Below are 8,229 nucleotides of genomic sequence, written 5' to 3'. Positions count from 1 at the left end.
ATTGAGTTCATCTCTTGTGCACCACGGGAATAATCTACATTTTTAGTTCCCATTCATGTTTGGGATGAATGATTAGGAAGAAAATGAGTCCGATATTGGTTGGGTGAGGCTTGAGCTGATGCTCTATCTGTTCTACAAGATCTGGTCTGACTGGAATCCCAAGGTGAACTTTTGAGTCCGATTAGGGTCAATCTGAACTTTTATGGTGCATGATCTGATAGATGTTGCCTGCTGTTTATTTCATTTGAACAAGGCAAAATAAGTTAAGGTAAGATCCGGTTTGGCTTGGTTGTTATTATGTTTGTTTACATGATTCTGTTTCAGATCTGGATAAATGAGTCATGTGACCATACTTGTTGCAGACTTGACTTAGATTTGGATACATGTTGCCCGGATAAAAAAATGTGGGTCTTGATGGGTGAGTCTCAAACCCTTTTGCATCCCTAAATTGAATGATACTAGGTGACGGTTAAGAGTAGGGGTGTCAACGGGCCTGGTTTGCCCAGACCCGACCTGAACCAAACCCTATAGGGTCCGGGTATGGTGATAAATAAGAAGACCCGATTAAGACATGGGTCTGGTCCCGAAGGTCCGATTAATGCATGGACCCAACCCGAGTTTTGATTAAGACCTACAATTTTTCAATGTAAAAATGATAAAAAAAATTATTGTTTTATTGGATATGATCCGGGTATGATTTTTCTTATAGTAGACCCAATTAGACCTGGGTTTGGACTGAATACCATACCCAAAAAGCTGATCCAATTCTCGTTTCACCTGGGTCCAAAGTAAACCCGACCCGACCCCTTGACACCCCTAGTTAAGAGACTCCTAGCTCCATCCACCGCTACATGAACACGTTAACTACCATCACTTATTTTCTTAGTTGTCAAAAGCAGTATTTAGGCAGGCACTGCTTAGGCTTATGGGTCTAGATGCTAATACCCTGTTTTCTGGCTTAGGTCAATACCCTGTTTTCTGGCTTAGGTCACCTAAGCTGGCTGTAGAAACATGATTGTTATTATTATTATTTTTTTCTTCTTCTTCGCCCTCTCTCAAATACACACGTACACACCTTGATTTTTATCTTTAATATTTCCATACTTTCATTAGTACCAAATATTTACCCTCATTAATATGCCACTGTTTTCTATATTTACTCTGTACAAATTTAAAATTCAATGTCTTACTGTGCCTAAATGCTCATGGCCCGGGTGGGATCATTTTTTTTAAAGGCAACCCCCAACAGTTATACAACTATACCATTGGGTTTTGAACCTGCAACGTCCACGCCAAAAATAACTAGTCACAAGAGAAATTATATGGTGACTGTTAAGGCCGTAACCGATTGTCAAAAAAAACAAAGGGCTTCCCTCTCTTTTTCATTCACTTGTTCCCTCTTTTATTCACCCTCTCCCTTACGGTTCGACTGCCTCTGAGCATTTGTTACCCTATAAAAACCCATGCCCATTTCTCTCCCTCCTCCACTCCATCCGTCTCCCACTCCTCCCTCCTCTACTCCATCGGCCTCATACTCGTCCATATCTTCCGGACTCCATCAGAGCAGAATCACCTCGGCTGAAAGCAGGAACAACTTTCCTCGACTTTGCCTCATTGACAATGGGACACTGTGTTTCCTCCCTCATCATCGGGTAATCTCTCTCTCATCCTCAGCCATTCATATTCACATATCAGAGGGTTGTGTTAAGCCTCATTCATAGATATGGCCACCATTCTCTTCAATGTTGCATTGAACTAATTTCTGTTTTTGTGAATAGGTTTAGTTTTCTCCCTCCTTTTTTTTATTTTATGTTTTTAGTTTTATGAGTATTAATCTGAATGTGTTTTTTAGGATTTCCTTTTGTCTTATAGCTTTTTTTTTCTCCTTTTTACTTTAGTTAAGAAAAAAGTGAGTATAAAAGACACTATACTGACAAGTCGTTTGATGGTTTTCCTAATTCACTTGTTCCACTAAATCAAAACCATAGCTTGCAGGAAATTGAAATTTCTTCATTGATGCATAGCCAGCAGGTATGCTTATGGACATTTCTTTTATACAGTTTTGCATTTCTAACCTGGTGAGACTTCTATTGTCATTCATGTTGAATGCTTTTCACTGTTTTCACCAAACAACATTTCTAGAAATTAAGAATTTTTTCTGGTTGTGGCAAGAAAAATTCTGATGGTCAGAAGAGGTCCATTTGTACTGTGTTAACCTGAACTGACTTATATGAGGTCCATGAACTCACTAAGGTCGACTTGAACCAAAAGAGGGTGTGTGGTATCTAAGCCTTGTCAAACATCCCATGACTACAAACAAAATCTTATTTTCAAATTCAGAAAGTGAGTCTTCTGCGACATGGTTCTGTCTTCTGCAGCTTCCTGGTGCAACCAGAGAAGATCATGCCATGGTTCTACTCTTCACAATATTTGTCATGAATCAAGAACTAGTTACCTCAACATCCAACAGATTCATTCCTTCAATTGAAACCATGGAAAGTTTTGCTAGCTTAAAAAAGGCATCGAGTACCCAAGAAGAGGAATGTGAAAGAAAAAATTATTTAGCTTATACAACAAAGAGAAATATGCTACATCTCTTGCATTTTCTCTTCCATCTTGAGTTCCCATGGTTGTTGGAACTTTGTTGCTACTGCTGCCACACAACTCGTGCCATCAATGAATGGTCCATTTATAAGTGATGCCTCTAGACAGAAACTTGCTTATGCTGGTGGGTGGTGTCAAGTTTTGCAAATCGATGTTATTCAGTGCTTCCTATAGGCATGGTGCTACTGTAGACACTGGCAATATGTGCATTCTGTTCTTATGCAACATGTTGAGAGTCTTACTTTTATCTGTGCAGGGAAACAATGTTTTACACATTGTGAGGTGTTCCCTGTTTTAATCCTTTATCTGGTTGGTTCCCAGAAAATCAACAGTTCAAAACAACCCAAAGCTGCAGTGAGTTACTTTTTCACTCTAAGAAAGAGAAAATGTCTAGACATTAATGTATTGTCCGAAATGCTAAAAATCAGGGACAGATAGTTTTGTAGATTTGACGGCAATTAACTGCTCTTTAATAAGTCTCATGGGGAATTGAGAGCAGCCACCCACAATAGGTCAGAGTCTATGTCACATGGGTGAGGGTGAGGGTGCAGGTGCGGGGGTGCTGCAAAAAAAAAATGTACATATATATATATATATATATATATATATATATATATATATATATATATATATATATATATATATATATATATATATATATATATATATAAAATTTGTGCAGGGGAGGGGTCGAGCTGATGAGTTGTGGAGCCTGATTCAGAGTTTTTACCCTTGGAGAAAGGGAGTCCGGGGCTTCCCCCGGCGTGGGTCCGGCTGTGCGCAGTCAGCGGGCAGCGCCCCCCGAAAGAAATTTTTTTGGGGGTTTATGTTTGAGACCCGATTTTTTATGGATTAGACCCGATTCGTTTATGACCCTGGGTGCGGAGAAATTTTTTTTATGTATATATATATATATATATATATATATATATATAAATTAGACATAAATGACCCTGGGTACGGTCAACGCACCCAGGGTCGGGTTGACTGCATCGGGTGCCGCACCCGCGTCGCGTCGACGCGGGTGCGGCACCCAGTTTGCCGAGTCCCTGTGACATAGGTCAGAGCAGTGTTGTTAAAAGCGTTGAGGCGTAGCGAGGCGCTCCACCAAAATCTGAGGCGAGGCGTAAGCCTCAAATTTTTTTTTTTTAAACTTAAAAAAAATTATAAAAATTATCTAAAATTATAAATAAATAAGAAATGCTTTATTGATGAAGCGCCAACCAACACGAAATAAAAAATCTCAAATAAATACGAAAAAATATGAGATTAACATGTAAAAGTAACATTAATGCAACAACTTGATCTATATAAGTATCTAATTGCATAAATATGAGCATTCATTCAATAAAAAACTAACATTAACAACAAAATGCATATTAGCACTAACAACATCATGTCATAATTAAAAAATGCATGTTAACATTAACAACCAAATGTTAATGTATTTGTCCATAATTCTTCAAAATGAGAGTGTTAACATTCACAATTACAATTGAAAGTCCAAAAAAGCATATAAATGGCCAATAGCTCTATGATATGAATTAGGGCCTAGGCTCTTGTTGTGTCTCGTCATCATCAATATTTAAGTCTTCAATATCATCATCTGAAGAATCCATATAAATAGGTTCTTCTTCATCTTCATTCTCTGACTCTTCATCATCTACACTTTCTTCATCCACGTCCTCAGTTACTTATTTTGCTTTTCTTTTTCCTTCAATAAAAAATCATGTATTAAATATTTATGTTATGTAATTAAAAAAATACATTTATATTCATAGCTAGGTAAAAGGAATATAACTTTACCTCGATCTCTTGAAGACATGTCTTGCCTAGAACCACTTTGTGAAACATGAGGTGAAGTGACTTTTTTAATAGGCACATGCTCAATGGCATTTATGTCGAAGTTCGGATCCAACCATGAATCCTTCAACCAATTTGGATCACTTGGCAACACTGGATCTTCCTTCTCCACAATCCACTCATCGTCTGAGTCTATATGATCTAGACATATAGGGTCTTTGGTAGCCCTCATCTTCATATTTCTCTCTCTTAATTTCATATTGTACATCAAAAATCAATGCATTCATCTTCTCTTGTTCAAGTCTATTCCTTCGTTTTGTATGCACCTATAATTTTAAATCATTGATAATCAAATATAAGATAATTAAACATATAAAAATGCATTTCAAAAATAAAATACAAAGTCACAAACCAATGAGAAAGTACTCCAATTCCTCTCACAGCCCGATGCAATGCATGTCAAACTTAAAATTCGAATTGCAAAATTCATCAACTAAGGATTTTCGTGCCCAAATGAACTCCACCAATCAGCTGCATTCAAATAAAATAATAAAAATTTGATAAAAACATTAAGAATGTCATAATTAACAAAAACATAAAAAAATATTGACAAATAACAACATAATTGCAAACTTACAAGGACTTTTTAATTTTCTTGTTGTAACAGTTGCCTCTCTGCTAAACAAGCCCTTTGCCTTTTTAAATGCATCGATTTGTGTTGTAATTTTCAACCGAATATTTGCATTAGAAACTAATTTTTCAACACAATCATAAAAGTCACCCATAACTTCTCCATCAGGGTTGAAGTTGTCAGCATAATAAAAATGTGGATTTAAATAATAGGCAGCTGCATGCAAAGGCTTATGAAGTTGCAAGTTCCACCGTCTATCAATGATATCTCAAATAGGTTTATATTTTCTTTGGACATTGTCAATGTTTGAAGCAATTTCCTCCTTCGCTCTATCCATTGCTTCATACAAAAATCCCATAGCAGGTTCGTTTGCATCAACGAGTCGCAACACTTTGACGAGAGGTAGTGTAGCTTTAATTGCATATGATATGGCAACCCAAAACTTATGATCATTAAGAACAATACAAGAAATGTTCTTAGCATCAGATTTCTTATAGTAATTAGATGTTCTAAAATTTGAAGATAAGAACATCGACTTTAACTCTTTCTTATAACATCCAATACTATGAAGTGTAAGATATGTTGTGGCAAAACGAGTGACGGCTGGACGCAGAAGTTCTTTCTTCTTTGTGAATTTTCTCATTAAATTTAATACCCATGCATGACTATAAATGTATCTTGTAATTTTTTTTGCCTTTTCTACTGTATCTTTAAAAATTGATATCTTTCCAATATCTTCTAACATAAGATCCAAGCAGTGGGCTGCACATGGTGTCCAAAAACATGTTTTTCCTGCTGTTAACATATTTCCAACTGCCACATAATTTGGTGCATTATCTGTAATGAATAGCACCACATTACTTTCACCAACTTCTTTAACAACTTCTTCAAACAACTGACACAAATTTGCCACCAGTTTTTTTCATGTCGCTGATGTCAACGGACTTCAAAAATACTGTCCCAGATGAGCTGATCACAAGAAAATTAATTAAGTTTCTTCCTTTCTCATCTGTCCAACCATCTGCCATAATACTGCAATCAACCTTTGGCCACTCTTTTTTGAACTCTTTCAAAATTTCATGAGTACAATCTACCTCGTCCTTCAAAATCCACGTTCTGATCTCATGATAAGAAGGTGGTTTGAACCCTCGCCCATAATTTGCAATAGCTTCTACCATTGCACCAAAATATGGACTGTTGCAAAGATTAAATGATAAAGCATTTGCATAAAAAAATCTACCAATGGCACGATATACATTTTTTCTTTCATCCCTTTTGAAAGCAGTGTTTATTGTGGTTTGTCGTGCTTCTTTGTTCACAAAAAGGTCCATAGGATCAGTTGCACTTGTTTTTGCATCACTACCTGATCCACTAGCTTCTTTATTCACATTATCGCCAGTTGATGATCCAAAATAAACACTTCTCCCGATATCCAACTTGGTTTGTTCTAACTCTTCTTTCTTTAGCCTCTGATCCTTTAGATGATTCTGAAAAAAATCTTTTCACGTCAGGTGAAACCACATGCTTACACCATGCTTTGTGCCAGCTAAGTGATGTTTTAGCCTATAGATGCCTCCTGTAGTCTGTTTATGACAGTAATTGCAAATTACATGTCCTACGAGTTTGGGATCTCTAGTAAGATTTGAAACTTTAACTCCATGATCCCATCCTACATCTTTTGCCATTGTTCAACTGCAAAAATACATAACACAAAATATATATTAACATCATGCATTCTGCTGATCACATTACATGAAAACAAATGCAAAATAGACAACCTTGGTGTATAAGCTATATACGAATCCTAGAAAAAAAACATAATTGAGCAATAGGAGCTACGTTGCTCATGTGTGCCAAAGTAATAGAAACAAAACAATGACGGCATACATAACTCTTCTGTAATGTAACAGACTAATATACAACATGCTAACTGAAGGCATAGTAGTCCGGAAGTTGCAAATCTATCAAAATATAATGTGAGTTGAAAGGTTCTTTAAGTATTTTGTCCATCTTAACCAGGTTTGGTCCGTTGCAGGTTTTGTAAACCAAACCCATGATTGTGATCTCTTTAGTTCTTTTAGTTGAAAGAAAGCGAAAAGATGGCTACTTGTGCATGTCCAGAGACTAGAGTATTTTTATATTTGAAGAGGCAAGGAATAACATCCAAAATATTTTGAATCCGTAGTTACTAAACTAATACATAAATACAAACAAGGCTAAAAGGTGACAAGAAAAACACGAGTGACAACATGGCAAAAAAGTCATTAATAAGACAACAGGAACAGAAGCCAACAGTAAAATATTCATATAATGAACCTACTTTTTAATTTAAATTAGGCCGAGTGCGTCTAGTGGTCTAAATAGTTGACATGATAACCTTTCATAGTAGAGAACCAAAGAGTGATCAGAAGAGTAAAATAATCTCTCAAGAAAAAAAGAAAGAAGAAGAAGATGGGAACAGTAAAACAAAGCAAAAAGCTAAGCAAATGAAAAATCGACTTAACTTCAAATCCCCTAAGGCCCTAATATTATTTGTCACCTGGAAGTTCAGAGACATCCAATTCATAACAAGAAGTATGGCAGAAGTATATTGCTTGTCATACAATAATCAAAGAAACAAACTTCTAAATTTTTTAGCTACAAACTGAAAATTCATATCATGAAGAGAGAATTCAGACTTATACTAATTCCCGGACAAAAACATACACATATTTGTTTTTTCTTTAACATCCAAAAAGGCGATGGCATCGGCCTGCTCGTGGTTTCATCATTCTGAGGGCCTTCATGGCATCAGCAACCTGCTCGTGGCCAGGCTATAACAACACACTTTCAATCCCTCTTTTCCTCCATTTAGTGAAGCAAGCATAGTGTTTTGCATGACACCCATAACCACATTTAGGTTCCAGTCATCCATATCGCCATTCCTATCATTAGGACCTCACTGATGCAAGTTGTTTTCATCAAATTGGACCCTGTGTATGTGATCTACATCATCCATTTAGTGAAGATCAACATTTGAATAGACAAAATCCGACTTATATGCAAGACTTTTTGCTGATTCAAAAATCAATAACCATTAATAAAAACATGGTTTTTTTGTTAAAGAACACTGTCAAAATAAATTGAAAATCATGTTTTTTTTTTGTTAAAGAACACTATCAAAAGATTGATTTCTATTAAATCAAACGTGC

Source organism: Nuphar pumila, chromosome 4 (genome assembly GCF_984573655.1).
Source record: "Nuphar pumila chromosome 4, dmNupPumi1.hap1.1, whole genome shotgun sequence".
Classification (NCBI taxonomy): Eukaryota; Viridiplantae; Streptophyta; class Magnoliopsida; order Nymphaeales; family Nymphaeaceae; genus Nuphar; species Nuphar pumila.
Note: the sequence above shows the minus strand (reverse complement) of the source record.